Source organism: Oncorhynchus gorbuscha, linkage group LG12, assembly GCF_021184085.1.
Source record: "Oncorhynchus gorbuscha isolate QuinsamMale2020 ecotype Even-year linkage group LG12, OgorEven_v1.0, whole genome shotgun sequence".
NCBI classification, from domain to species: Eukaryota; Metazoa; Chordata; class Actinopteri; order Salmoniformes; family Salmonidae; genus Oncorhynchus; species Oncorhynchus gorbuscha.
In genome coordinates, this window is record NC_060184.1 from 46,181,953 (window position 1) to 46,197,883 (window position 15,931).

The 15,931-nt window shown below is 44.3% G+C and overlaps 1 protein-coding gene across 2 annotated transcripts in view; it reads left to right on the top strand.

The window, feature by feature from the left end:
* The window catches only part of LOC123991070 (CYFIP-related Rac1 interactor B-like), a 59,017-nt gene that overhangs the window by 11,437 nt on the left and 31,649 nt on the right, over nucleotides 1-15,931 (top strand). For both annotated transcript variants that reach the window (XM_046292247.1, XM_046292246.1), the window contains exon 2: nucleotides 2,148-2,237. The gene's annotated coding sequence lies outside the window, so the exon portion shown is untranslated. The remainder of the gene's footprint in view (nucleotides 1-2,147; nucleotides 2,238-15,931) is intronic.

Consider the following 15,931-nt stretch of genomic DNA (forward strand, 5'->3'; position numbering starts at 1 on the left):
ACATTTTGATTTGACTTGTTCAACACTTTTTTTTGGTTACTACATGATTCCATATCTGTTTATTTCATAGTTTTGATGTCTTCACTATTATTCGACGATGTAGAAAACATGTGTTGCAAACCTCCTCTTTCATCTTACCAAAACGGTCTATGACTCTGTCATACAATACACACTTTTAGTTTTTGTTGTCCTAGGCGACCTGGCTAAAATGTTTGCTCGCTAGCTTAACTTCCTTTCGTGGGCAACGATGCGCCAGGCCAGCTAGTTAACATTAGCATACCACATCTAGCTACATGTTAAACTTCCACCTTCTCAGGCCATGGGCACGATGTATGAATTAATGGTTGGATAAGAATCACCGTTATAACCATTGGCAAGTATGGAGAATTAAGTAAAACCACAAGTCCAAATCCCGATCACCTCCCCATGTCTAATTTTGGAAAGGGACGATTTTAGCTAGCTAGCTAGCCACCGGAGGACAATGACACAACGAGATGTAACAATTCAATTGTTTTTTTCTGTCAATGACATTTGGCTTTTGTGATTGGTCTGAAGCCAAATCTAAACTGTGATTGGTCTGAAGCCAAATCTAAACTGGCTTCCCTTTATACTTTTTGGGGGGGAGGCACCAGGACCATTCACAGCTGAGCTCACTCAGTTTAGCTCAATGCTGATTGGCTATTATTTTATACATTTTTCTTTTATCAAGGGAGGCCAGCTCTCTGGCTACCCTTTCATTCAATGCTACAGGTGGCAACAATACTTTGTCTTGTACTTACCATGTTCAAATTTCATACCCAGCCATTTTGAGTCTTGAGATCTCTTAAGACATATAAATGAAGACGTCTCGAGACATGTTTACGACCTCTCCGGTGAGACCTACAGCCCCTTACAATGTTGATACGTCCCTCTTTAAAACCTACAGTGTATCGCAAACAAATGGTTAAAAGAATGGTAGAAGAAGGGTATTACAGGGGTAATAAGGTTCCACATTGAAACACAAGGGCGATCTGAGATGGGGTTTGATATCCCATAGCCACCAGAGTAGTACTATGCAGGTATTTTTTTCCCTGCCACCTCAAAGCCTAGATATATTTTATGTTGACGGTTTGTCTCTACAGCTCAATCTTAGAGCGACTAGCTTTGTTGTTATAGGCGAAAGTCTCAGAGCTAGAAGTCCGATCACATTTCTGCATGACCACACCTAGTCCGTTATGGAAGGCCATTTGTTTGCAGCCTATTTGTATGCAGGCTGGTGGATAGTACAGGGTCCTAATCGTCTCACAGTCTACTGAACCTGCACTCAACCACGTTCTGAAAAGCTGAAAAGGGCCAGAGAACTCAAGGGGAGTGTGGTTCTGGTTTATTTCAAGTAACCTTTCAAATCCAAAATGGTTAAATGTTTTTATTGCCATGAGGGTTCTCCTTTACCAGTGATTCTTTAAGGGTGACTATGCAAAAAAGGTTTGTTGTGTCCATAGAACTAGAATTTATATTTCTAGGGTTGTGATATTGAGGATTGTTTCCCCCCATCTTGTACCTCAAACCATTGGCTGAGTTGATTGCAGTGAACACGAGTCTTGGTTGAACTAACACTAAGGATGTTCTGTTGATTGTAGCCTCACAGGAGGTATGGACCAGGGAGTCTAGTGGAAAATCCGAAGTGCACGCGAAATGAGAGGAAGTGTTGCACAAAAGGAAGTGGTGTGTGTCTAGCCGCTGTGCCTCCCAGTTTCTATCAGACTGCTGCGACGTTGCCCTCAAAAAAAACTGTCTGCAAGAGAATCACGAAGGCCTGCACTTGTGACTAACTCTCCACAGTTGCTGTCCAACAAATTCTCAACCTCTGGTAACATTGTATTCATGTGGCCTCTCGGGTCAAAAGTGTTTGGTAAATCTATGGATCAGTGCGATGCATGATCGATAAACAAGGTCCTAGAGGTTGGAAATGTGTGTTGTGGTCATGTGAATTGCTGGACCTGCTTACATGATGATTGGACTAGAGATGGACCGAGAGGAATAACTAGCTTTGAATATTGTTCAGGTTAAGTTTTGTCGCCAAAAGGTTTTGATTTTGAAGGAACAAGGAAATTAGATGATGGACTTTATAGTATCTGTTTTGAGACTCAATGAATCTGTGTTTTCAGGACCTGATCTCCGCTGGAGGACTGAACTTGGCCACCTGCCAGGCTGGGCCTCCTTCCTCCTGACTGACACCTCCAGAGCTTCTTCTGCAGGTTAGTATCACCACAAAGTTGCCTGTAGACGCTGATCTTGGGTCAGTTTAGCATTTTTAACACTAATGGTTAATAGGAGGGGGAAGCTGATTCTACTGTAGTTCTGTGCCTAGGAAAAACTTCACCCCGGAGCTTCCCGGGACCACCCATACGTAGAATGTATGCACACATGACTGTAAGTCGCTTTGGATAAAAGCGTCTGCTAAATGGCTTTATTATTATTATTATATTATCAACACCTACCGCTGTCATGTCCTGACTCATCTAACCTGAGGTTTAAACTGCAAGACCACAGCAAAAATTGCTATCTGCTACAAGGCCTTTCTATCTGATTCTTTATACTTCTCTGATTCTTTATACCTCAAGTGTAAAATAACTTAGTGGACCTTCAGCTTTAAGACAAGCATTGTATTTTGAACTTTGGTCACTCTTAAGCATTGTTTTTCTCTTCATTTTAAGTTCCTTCAAGTTCCTGTTGGGAATGCTTGTGTTGCACTTTTTCCCCATCGGGGTCACGATGTGTACGCTGTTTGTGTAATGCTGGTATGTAAATGAAGTGCATTGTGGGCCGTGGAATGGGTCTGAGTAATGCGAGTGCCTCAACTTCCTGCTCTATTCTCCAAGGCAGGGTGGCGGTGCTACTTACCTAACTAGGGTCGTCACAGGGTCACCAGCGATTGTCTGACCTCATAGAAGTGAAGCTGACAGCCAAGTGTTCGAATGTGTTCTCGACCACAAACAAGAGCTTAGTCCAGGGGGCTTAGGTCTCAATGTTTTTCTGTCTGATTAATAGTGTTTGTCTGGGTTTCTGTCTGAACATTTGTGATTAAACTGTTTATTTTTGTTATGCTAGTCTAGTCTATGTGAAATTACTAACTTGTTGTGCTCAGTTGGTGACGTCGCCCGCTCTGAGACAAAGTAGTTGTTGCAGCTTTTGTAGTTGTCGCGGCTTTTGTGGAGTGATGGATAACGATGCTTTTGTGGGTGACAGTTGTCAATGTGTTCAAAGCGTCCCTGGTTCAAGCTCAGGTTGGACGGAAGCAACACTTTCACTTGGTTCCTAACCTGTTACACATTCAGGATTTTATATTCAAGGTAAACTGTTTTGATTTGGAGGCTTATATGTGTCTGTTGTGTGCCAATCTGGCTGTATCCAGATGGAGGATTTCACTGTTGTTTCCTTGTTTCCTCACCTACACAACAAGCTCTAGCCACATCTAAGCCTAGAATCTTCCACAGCTACGCAATTAGCCCTAACCATATCTAAGCCTAGAATCTTCCACATCTCAGAGACACTGGTACAGTCAGCATTAGAAATGGGTGTCTATGACTGAGTGACAACATCACTCCTGTCTTTATTCATTCCTGCATGTGGCATTTTCCCACCCCTTTTTATATTTTCCCTCTAGTCTCCTTGGAGACCGTTACGATGGCTCAGTGGCGGAGCTGTCATTCTTGGGCCTAATCAGAGGTGTCATAGGACGCTGTGACGTCACCTGCCCACCTCACCCACTCACCACATCTTCCTACCTGTCTGTCTGATAAAGCTGCAGACAATCCATGGCAAGCAGTCTAGGACTTAATAAGCAAATTTAATTTAATATGTTCTGTGTGGTGGGTCATTCTATGACGCCCTTAACCACCAAGAAAAACACTTAAACGTGTCAGATAATGACACATAGTTTTGTTTTAATTGAAGTGTTTTATTGTTAATAAATATCTAAGACATTTTATATTGCAAACCATTTAATATATATTTATGTGTATATATATATATATATATATATATATATATATATATACAGTATATTGTAGAACACTGTCAGTACCATGAAATTGGCTTGAGTCATGGTTTAGTGACATATTTTGAGACGTGGTTTAGTGACATATTGAGACGTGGTTTAGTGACATTTTGAGTTTAAAAAAAAGTTATAATGAAAGAAAATATACTAGATATAAACAAATGTTTATAGGACATAGCTCAGCTGTCTTTCAATTCCATGTCACTGGTATTCCCACACACTTTTCGAGGTGCAATATCGAAATACTTCCGGGAACAGACCAAACAGACAAGGACGGAGTTTGGTGTTTGAGAAGTGAAAAGTTCTTCCTTAGTTGTTATACACTGCTCAAAAAATAAAGGGAACACTAAAATAACACATCCTAGATCTGAATGAATGAAATATTCTTATTAAATACTTTTTTCTTTACATAGTTGAATGTGCTGACAACAAAATCACACAAAATTATCAATGGAAATCATATTTATCAACCCATGGAGGTTTGGATTTGGAGTCACACTCAAAATTTAAAGTGGAAAACCACACTACAGGCTGATCCAACTTTGATGTAATGTCTTTAAAACAAGTCAAAATGAGGCTCAGTAGTGTGTGTGGCCTCCACATGCCTGTATGACCTCCCTACAACGCCTGGGCATGCTACTGATGAGGTGGCGGATGGTCTCCTGAGGGATCTCCTCCCAGACCTGGACTAAATCATCCACCAACTCCTGGACAGTCTGTGGCGCAACGTGGCGTTGGTGGATGGAGCGAGACATGATGTCCCAGATGTGCTCAATTGGATTCAGGTCTGGGGAACGGGCTGGCCAGTCCATAGCATCAATGCCTTCTTCTTGCAGGAACTGCTGACACACTCCAGCCACATGACGTCTAGCATTGTCTTGCATTAGGAGGAACCGAGGGTCAACCGCACCAGCATATGGTCTCACAAGGGGTCTGAGGATCTCATCTCTGTACCTAATGGTAGTCAGGCTACCTCTGGCGAGCACATGGAGGGTTGTGCGGCCCCCCAAAGAAATGCCACCTCACACAATGACTGACCCACTGCCATACCGGTCATGCTGGAGGATGTTGCAGGCAGCAGAACGTTCTCCACGGCGTCTCCAGACTGTCACGTCTCACATGTGCTCAGTGTGAACCTGCTTTCACCTGTGAAGAGCACAGGGCACCAGTGGCAAATTTGCCAATCTTGGTGTTCTCTGGCAAATGCCAAACGTCCTGCACGGTGTTGGGCTGTAAGCACAACCCCCACCTGTGGACGTCGGGCCCTCATTATACCACCCTCATGGAGTCTGTTTCTGACCGTTTGAGTAGACACAATCACATTTGTGGCCTGCTGGAGGTCATTTTGCAGGGCTCTGGCAGTGCTCCTCCTGCTCCTCCTTGCACAAAGGCAGAGGTAGCGGTCCTGCTGCTGGGTTGTTGCCCTCCTACGGGCTCCTCCACGCCTCCTGATGTACTGGCCTGTCTCCTGGTAGCGCCTCCATGCTCTGGACACTACGCTGACAGACACAGCAAACCTTCTTGCCACAACTCACATTGATGTGCCATCCTGGATGAGCTGCACTACCTGAGCCACTTGTGTGGGTTGTAGACTCCGTCTCATACTACCACTAGAGTGAAAGCACCGCCAGCATTCAAAAGTGACCAAAACATCAGCCAGGAAGCATAGGAACTGAGAAGTGGTCACCACCTGCAGAACCACTCCTTTATTGGGGGTGTCTTGCTAATTGCCTATAATTTCCACCTGCTTTCTATTCCATTTGCACAACAGCATGTGAAATATATTGTCAATCAGTGTTGCTTCCTAAGTGGACAGTTTGATTTCACAGAAGAGTGATTGACTTGGAGTTACATTGTGTTGTTTAAGTGTTCCCTTTTATTTTTTTAGCAGTGTATTTCTCAAAATCGAAAGCCTAGATTCGAGCCAGTGTCTTTAATTAGTTGAACATGTTATTACTCCAATTTCGTGAAAGTGACAAACTGACATTTTCTTCCAAAACAACTTCATATCAATAGTGCCATTTGATTTGATGGCCTGCACATGCACAGTTCGGCGTGAGGTAACGTTAGACCCGATGACGTATTTCTATGCATGAGTTTAGCTCGTCAACTTTCGCCATGACATCGCCTACAAGTGTGATAAGGGATTTCTATTGGAGAAACAGTTTTCATCTATCTTCAGTGATGGAAAAAGTACTCAATTGTCATACTTGAGTAAAAGTAAAGATGCCTTTTAATAGAAAAATTAAAGTAAAAGTGAAAGTCAACCAGTAAAATTCTACTTGAGTAAAAGTATTTGGTTTTAAATATACTTAAGAATCAAAAGTAAATGTAATTGCTGAAATACATTTTAAAATATGTATCAAAAGTAAAAGTAAAAATCATTTCAAATTCTTTATATTAACCAAACCAGACTGCACAAAGCATTTGTGTTTAGTGAGTCCGCCAGATCAGAGGCAGTAGGGATGAGCGGGGATGTTTCTCTAGATAAGTGCATGAATTGGACCATTTGCCTGTCCTGCTAAGCATTCAAAATGTACCAAGTACTTTTGGGTGGCAGGGAAAATGTATAGAGTAAAAAGTACATTATTTTCTTTAGAAATGTGGTGGAGTAAAAGTTGTCAAATAGTAAAGTACAGATACCCCAACAAACTACTTAAGTAGTGCTTTAAACGATTTTTTTTACTTAAGTACTTTACACCACTGCCTATCTTCATGCTGTCTTTGGACAAGTCTTTGTGTTTGTAACGCAAGATGGAAACGAGCCTTTCTCTCGTCAGAGATCGCATTTCTTTTTTGAGATTGCAAAATGTGACCTTTTCATTCAAGACAGGATAAATATTGTTTCAGGTGATAATAAAACATGTTTTGTTTAGTTACTTAACTTTTTTCTCTAACTTTATTGCAAGTCAATCTAGCTTGCACTACAGAGCAGCTAGCTAGCTAAAAACAAAGCTAGGTTGAAGATTAGCTAGCTACCGCCACCTAATAACTATCATCAAAACCAAACGTCATTACCATCACAATACATTTCAACAGGAGGCAACAGTCATACAATATTATTGGCTTAACAGCCAATGTGTATTTGGAATGGGTATATATAGGATTGGGTAGTTGTTAAATATCCCATAAAGGTATCAAACTGCATATTTTCACATTTTTCTGTTGTTTGGTAACTTACTGTTCTTTGACAGACTCTGGCTGGGCTGAAGGAGACACAAAGTTTGGAAAATTGTAAGGTATGCGGTGTCCGTCTCACAACGGAGCCTTCAAGGGGGCGTTGTGATTCCAGTCCATTGTGGATGTCCCCATTTCAAATGCATGACATTCGGTGCCACGTTACGCCTCAATCAGACCGACAGCGTCATGGCATCAATGCTGGTTAATAAATTCTGCAGTCAAACTTTTTTATTATGTAGTCCAACATTTTCCGGTTCCGGTTGGAGCGAGTGGTCGCATCTGCACTTCGCTCCCGCGGGTAGTATAACTTTTTCATTATATTTCATTATAGCACAACGGTTTGATTTGTCTAATCTTAGCAATTTCTTCTCAGCTAGCTACATAGCCGTCTTTGTATCAAAGATAATTGCGTAATTATCGTATTTCGCCGTCCTAACGTAGTCTTCACTAGCCAGCTAGCTAACGTCCACTGATTAGCTGCACTGGAGAAACTATTACACTCAACTGAACGACTTGATTAGTGTAGTGTTAGCTAACTACATAGCTGTCTTTGCTGTCTTCGTATCATCGTATCCAAGATAATTGTGTTGTTTAGGTTTAGAGTGTGTAGTCTTAGAGTGATTATCTTAATTTACCGAGGTTAGCTAGCCAGCTATTTGTCGTCCTTAACGTAGGTGACGTAGCTAGCCAACGTCTTCTGTATAGAACTCAACAACCCGGTCGCATTCACAGGTAGTATCACATTTTCACTTCATTTCATTACAGTACAACGGTTTGATTTGTTTGATCGTAGCTAGCTACATAGCTAGCTACATAGCCGTCTTTGTATCAAAGATAATTGTGTGGTCTAGAGCGATTTTCTAGGTTCGCTAGCCAGCTATTGTCGTTCTTTTAACGCAACGTAACGTAAACAACACTGCTAGCTAGCCAGCTAGCCCCCGAATAGCAACACTGCAGAAACTATTACACTCAACGGAACGACTTGATTAGTGTAGTGTCAACGCACCCACTGCCAGCTGGCCTACTTCAGCAGTACTGTTTCATTTTAATCATTTTAGTCAATAAGATTCTTGCTACGTAGCTTAACTTTCTGAACATTCGAGACGTGTAGTCCACTTGTCATTCCAATCTCCTTTGCATTAGCGTAGCCTCTTCTGTAGCCTGTCAACTATGTGTCTGTTTATCCCTGTTCTCTCCTCTCTGCACAGACCATACAAACGCTCCACACCGCGTGGCCGCGGCCACCCTACTCTGGTGGTCCCAGCGCGCACGACCCACGTGGAGTTCCAGGTCTCCGGTAGCCTCTGGAACTGCCAATCTGCGGTCAACAAGGCAGAGTTCATCTCAGCCTATGCCTCCCTCCAGTCCCTCGACTTTTTGGCACTGACGGAAACATGGATCACCACAGACAACACTGCTACTCCTACTGCTCTCTCTTCGTCCGCCCACGTGTTCTCGCACACCCCGAGAGCGTCTGGTCAGCGGGGTGGTGGCACCGGGATCCTCATCTCTCCCAAGTGGTCATTCTCTCTTTCTCCCCTTACCCATCTGTCTATCGCCTCCTTTGAATTCCATGCTGTCACAGTTACTAGCCCTTTCAAGCTTAACATCCTTATCATTTATCGCCCTCCAGGTTCCCTCGGAGAGTTCATCAATGAGCTTGATGCCTTGATAAGCTCCTTTCCTGAGGACGGCTCACCTCTCACAGTTCTGGGCGACTTTAACCTCCCCACGTCTACCTTTGACTCTTTCCTCTCTGCCTCCTTCTTTCCACTCCTCTCCTCTTTTGACCTCACCCTCTCACCTTCCCCCCTACTCACAAGGCAGGCAATACGCTCGACCTCATCTTTACTAGATGCTGTTCTTCCACTAACCTCATTGCAACTCCTCCAAGTCTCCGACCACTGCCTTGTATCCTTTTCCCTCTCGCTCTCATCCAACACCTCCCACACTGCCCCTACTCGGATGGTATCGCGCCGTCCCAACCTTCGCTCTCTCTCCCCCGCTACTCTCTCCTCTTCCATCCTATCATCTCTTCCCTCCGCTCAAACCTTCTCCCACCTATCTCCTGATTCTGCCTCCTCAACCCTCCTCTCCTCCCTCTCTGCATCCCTTGACTCTCTATGTCCCCTATCCTCCAGGCCGGCTCGGTCCTCCCCTCCCGCTCCGTGGCTCGATGACTCATTGCGAGCTCACAGAACAGGGCTCCGGGCAGCCGAGCGGAAATGGAGGAAAACTCGCCTCCCTGCGGACCTGGCATCCTTTCGCTCCCTCCTCTCTACATTTTCCTCCTCTGTCTCTGCTGCTAAAGCCACTTTCTACCACTCTAAATTCCAAGCTTCTGCCTCTAACCCTAGGAAGCTCTTTGCCACCTTCTCCTCCCTCCTGAATCCTCCTCCCCCCCTCCTCCCTCTCTGCAGATGACTTCGTCAACCATTTTGAAAAGAAGGTTGACGACATCCGATCCTCGTTTGCTAAGTCAAACGACACCGCTGGTTCTGCTCACACTGCCCTACCCTGTGCTCTGACCTCTTTCTCCCCTCTCTCTCCAGATGAAATCTCGCGTCTTGTGACGGCCGGCCGCCCAACAACCTGCCCGCTTGACCCTATCCCCTCCTCTCTTCTCCAGACCATTTCCGGAGACTTTCTCCCTTACCTCACCTCGCTCATCAACTCATCCCTGACCGCTGGCTACGTCCCTTCCGTCTTCAAGAGAGCGAGAGTTGCACCCCTTCTGAAAAAACCTACACTCGATTCCTCCGATGTCAACAATTACAGACCAGTATCCCTTTCTTTTCTCTCCAAAACTCTTGAACGTGCCGTCCTTGGCCAGCTCTCGCGCTATCTCTCTCTGAATGACCTTCTTGATCCAAATCAGTCAGGTTTCAAGACTAGTCATTCAACTGAGACTGCTCTCCTCTGTATCACGGAGGCGCTCCGCACTGCTAAAGCTAACTCTCTCTCCTCTGCTCTCATCCTTCTATATCTATCGGCTGCCTTCGATACTGTGAACCATCAGATCCTCCTCTCCACCCTCTCCGAGTTGGGCATCTCCGGCGCGGCCCACGCTTGGATTGCGTCCTACCTGACAGGTCGCTCCTACCAGGTGGCGTGGCGAGAATCTGTCTCCTCACCACGCGCTCTCACCACTGGTGTCCCCCAGGGCTCTGTTCTTGGCCCTCTCCTATTCTCGCTATACACCAAGTCACTTGGCTCTGTCATAACCTCACATGGTCTCTCTTATCATTGCTATGCAGACGACACACAATTAATCTTCTCCTTTCCCCCTTCTGATGACCAGGTGGCGAATCGCATCTCTGCATGTCTGGCAGACATATCAGTGTGGATGACGGATCACCACCTCAAGCTGAACCTCGGCAAGACGGAGCTGCTCTTCCTCCCGGGGAAGGACTGCCCGTTCCATGATCTCGCCATCACGGTTGACAACTCCATTGTGTCCTCCTCCCAGAGCGCCAAGAACCTTGGCGTGATCCTGGACAACACCCTGTCGTTCTCAACCAACATCAAGGCGGTGGCCCGTTCCTGTAGGTTCATGCTCTACAACATCCGCAGAGTACGACCCTGCCTCACACAGGAAGCGGCGCAGGTCCTAATCCAGGCACTTGTCATCTCCCGTCTGGATTACTGCAACTCGCTGTTGGCTGGGCTCCCTGCCTGTGCCATTAAACCCCTTCAACTCATCCAGAACGCCGCAGCCCGTCTGGTGTTCAACCTTCCCAAGTTCTCTCACGTCACCCCGCTCCTCCGTTCTCTCCACTGGCTTCCAGTTGAAGCTCGCATCCGCTACAAGACCATGGTGCTTGCCTACGGAGCTGTGAGGGGAACGGCACCTCAGTACCTCCAGGCTCTGATCAGGCCCTACACCCAAACAAGGGCACTGCGTTCATCCACCTCTGGCCTGCTCGCCTCCCTACCACTGAGGAAGTACAGCTCCCGCTCAGCCCAGTCAAAACTGTTCGCTGCCCTGGCCCCCAATGGTGGAACAAACTCCCTCACGACGCCAGGACAGCGGAGTCAATCACCACCTTCCGGAGACACCTGAAACCCCACCTCTTTAAGGAATACCTAGGATAGGATAAGTAATCCCTCTCACCCCCCTTAAGTTTTAGATGCACTATTGTAAAGTGACTGTTCCACTGGATGTCATAAGGTGAATGCACCAATTTGTAAGTCGCTCTGGATAAGAGCGTCTGCTAAATGACTTAAATGTAATGTAATGTTTTAGTGGAAAGTTCAACATTCACCTTTTTGCTACTATTTCTGTCAAGTCTGCACATACAATTTGATGCACACATTGGATAAGTCCAACATATGCACCACACAGAATAAACTGCAACTGCAACTCAATGCTGCAAGGTAAACGCAGCATTCCAATGGAAATGAATGTACTTCTGGTAGACCAAAACGCAATGTTTGCTGTCGGTCTGATCAAGGCGTAAGAGGTATAGCCAAGCTTTTTATACAAAAAAATACAACTAGGCAATAGTGCCACCAGGTGGTGATGGAGAATATAAGGTATAACCTACATTTAAAGATCTTGAGATATGCATTTGAATAGTTTGTACAAATAGGTTTATGAATATGTTTAACATGCTTTATCCCTAACTAGTATTGAAGCTTTGCTTACTGGCTCCATGGTTTAGGCGTATTTTACTTGCTCAGTGTAGTTCAGCAGTCTCTGTCGATTACGGCTCTTTGGTCTTGGAATCTTTTGGAAGCATTGTAGACAACACTACAACATTGCAAATATTTATTCAAAGCTGACTTGTGGATTGTCTTGATGAAGGAGATTATATATATATATATATTTGATGAGAACAGTACCTGAAGGCATTTTCCATGGAAAAAATATAAATAACTTTTTTTTCCTGCAAACATATGGCCCCACATCTCCATACATAGGTAATGGAAGATGATAAAGGCTTTTTTGAAATCAACAACGACTTTGCCTTTTGTTTTGGTTTGTTTGTCAATTAGGGTGTGCGGGGTGAATACATTGTCTGTCTTTTTCAAAATCACTGTACAACAATTTGACATTTGCTTAGTACATTGTTTTCACTGAGGAAATGTATGAGTCTGCTGTTAATGATAATGCAGAGGATTTTCCCAAGGTTGCTGTTGAAAATATTGGGGAAGATGCTAAAGCTAATGATGATTTTAAAGAGTTTAAGTATAGCCAATTGGAATTTGTTGTCTGTATATTTCATCATTTCATTGAGGATACCATCAACACCATAGGCCTTTTTGGGTTGGATGGTTTTTATTTTGTCCTGTAGTTAATTCAATTTAATTGGAGAATCCAGTGGGTTCTGGTGGTCTTTAATAGTTGATTCTAAGATTTGTATTTGATCATGTATATGTTTTTGCTGTTTGTTCTCTGTTAAAGGGCCAAAAAGATTGGAGTAGTGGTTTACCCATACATCTCCGTTTTGGATAGATAACTCTTCGTGTTGTTTGTTTAGAGTTTTCCAATTTTCCCAGAAGTGGTTAGTCTATGGATTCATCAATTACATTGAGCTGATTTCTGAAGTGCTGTTCCTTCATTTTCTTTTTCTTTTTTTCTTCTTTTATTTCACCTTTATTTAACCAAGTAGGCAAGTTGAGAACAAGTTTTCATTTACAATTGCAACCTGGCCAAGATAAAGCAAAGCAGTTCGACAGATACAACGACACAGTTACACATGGAGTAAAACAAACATACAGTCAATAATACAGTATAAACAAGTCTATATACAATGTGAGCAAATGAGGTGAGAAGGGAGGTAAAGGCAAAAAAGGCCATGGTGGCAAAGTAAATACAATATAGCAAGTAAAACACTGGAATGGTAGTTTTGCAATGGAAGAATGTGCAAAGTAGAAATAAAAATAATGGGGTGCAAAGGAGCAAAATAAATGAATAAAATACAGTTGGGAAAGAGGTAGTTGTTTGGGTTAAATTATAGGTGGGCTATGTACAGGTGCAGTAATCTGTGAGCTGCTCTGACAGTTGGTGCTTAAAGCTAGTGAGGGAGAAAAGTGTTTCCAATTTAAGAGATTTTTGTAGTTCGTTCCAGTCATTGGCAGCGGAGAACTGGAAGGAGAGGCGGCCAAAGAAAGAATTGGTTTTGGGGGTGACTAGAGATATACCTGCTGGAGCGTGTGCTGCAGGTGGGAGATGCTATGGTGACCAGCGAGCTGAGATAAGGGGGGACTTTATCTAGCAGGGTCTTGTAGATGACATGGAGCCAGTGGGTTTGGCGACGAGTATGAAGCGAGGCACATTTATTACTAGTTGACAGAACGCGTCTCCTTCCTGAGCGGTATGACGGCTGCGTGGTCCCATGGTGTCTAAACTTGCGTACTATTGTTTTGTACAGATGAACATGGTACAGCCAACGAGAGCGTACAGGTCGCAATGGTGGTTAGTATATGGGGCTTTGGTGACAAAACGGATTGCACTGTGATAGACTGCATCCAATTTGTTGAGTAGGGTATTGGAGGCTATTTTGTAAATGACATCGCCAAAGTCGAAGATTGGTAGGATGGTCAGTTTTACAAGGGTATGTTTGGCAGCATGAGTGAAGGATGTTTTGTTGCGAAATAGGAAGCCAATTCTAGATTTAACTTTGGATTGGAGATGTTTGATATGGGTCTGGAAAGAGAGTTTGCAGTCTAACCAGACACCTAAGTATTTGTAGTTGTCCACGTATTCTAAGTCAGAGCCGTCCAGAGTAGTGATGTTGGACAGGCGGGCAGGTGCAGGTAGCGATCGGTTGAAGAGCATGCTTTTAGTTTTACTTTTATTTAAGAGCAATTGGAGGCCATGGAAGGAGAGTTGTATGGCATTGAATCTTGCAAGAGCGACCTCATTGATGTATACAGAGAAGAGAGTCGGTCCAAGAATTTAACCTTGTGGCACCCCCATAGACTGCCAGAGGTCCGGACAGCAGACCCTCTGATTTGACACACTGAACACTATCAGAGAAGTAGTTGGTGAACCAGGCGAGGCAATCATTTGAGAAACCAAGGCTGTCGAGTCTGCCGATGAGGATGTGGTGATTGACAGAGTTGAAAGCCTTGGCCAGATCAATGAATACGGCTGCACAGTAATGTTTCTTATCGATGGCGGTTAAGATATCGTTTAGGACCTTCAGCGTGGCTGGGGTGCACCCTTAAGACTTTCTACTGCCAAGTTTACACCTTCACTATTACAGTGGAACGTTTTGTCCAGGAAGTTGTCTAAAAGGAATTTGTTGTTGCCTAACAGTTTTTTGGTAGGTTTCCACACTACATTCTACAGACTTTCTTAATATTATTCAGTTCCTTTGGCTTTGCTGCCTCATGTTTGAGTTTTGCTCTGTTCTAAGTAGAGTGATTTTTCTGTTATCTGATTGAGGTGTCAGTGGACTGACTGAATGCTCTAAGAGACTCTGGGTTGAGGTCAGTGATAAAGTAGTCTACAGTACTACTGCCAAAGATGAGCTATAGGTGTACCTACCACAGGAGTCCCCAGGAAGCCTACCAATGACTATGTACATACCCAGCGTGCGACAGAGCTGCAGGAGGTGTGACCCGTTTTGGTTGGTTATGTTGTGCCTAGGGGGGGGGGGGGGGGGACATATGGGGGAGGGAATGCTGTCACCTCCAGGCAGATGTTTGTCCCCCTGTGTGCTGAGGGTGTCAGGTTCTTGTCCGTTTCTGGCATTTAGGTTGCCACAGACTAGTACATGTCGCTTGGCCTGGAAATGATTGATTTCCCCCTCCAGGATGGAGAAGCTGTCTTCATTAAAGTATTGGGATTTTAGTGGGGGGATATCTGTAGCACACAGGATGACATTTTTCTCTGTTAAAATAATTTCCTTTTGAAAATCTAGCCAAATGTAAAATGTTCCTGTTTTGATTAATTTAATGAAGTGAGTTAGGTCTGCTCCATACCAAATTAGCATACCCACTGAGCCCTTCCCTGTTTCACACCTGGTAGGTTGGTGGATGGGGCTACCAGCTCCCTGTGACCAAGGGGGAAACACTTGGGTCCGTCTCCTCTATACCATGTTTCTTGAAGGATGACAATGTCTGTATTTCTGATTTCTTTGAAGTCCAGGTTTCTGCTCTTTAGTCCAAAGGCAGATGACGACTCTCTCTCTCTGTGTTTTCTGTCTCTCTGTTTTCTGTCTCTCTGTTTTCTGTCTCTCTGTTTTCTGTCTCTCTCTGTCTCGGTGTGTCTCTCTCTGTCTCGGTGTGTCTCTCTCTGTCTCGGTGTGTCTCTCTCATTGTCTCGGTGCGTCTCTTTCTCTCTCTCCCTCTGCATCTCCGTCTCTGTCTTTCTATCTCTTCTATTGATCTAGCATACGTCTGTCTGTTCTGTAGGACAGGCCATATAAATTACAATATCACTGTTAGTGCCACTGGCCAAATTAATGTTGCATTCTTCCTGTAGCTCAACATGGCACAAGGTGGTGCCCTAATCCAATTATTTGAACACTAGCCCCTCTTAAACCCTTAATGCAGTACATGGCAAGATGTCTGCTAATCTGAGGAGTTGCTGCAGTGTTTGAGAGCTGAGGAAATGTCCCCATTTTTTAAAGGATGGGCTGCAGCATGCATGACAAAGATGTCGAACATTCTGTGTGTTCCACGGCTTTGAGACCCAACTCAGTTGGTAGAGCATGGTGCTAGTAACACCTGGCTTGTGGGTTCAATTCCTGCTGTGGT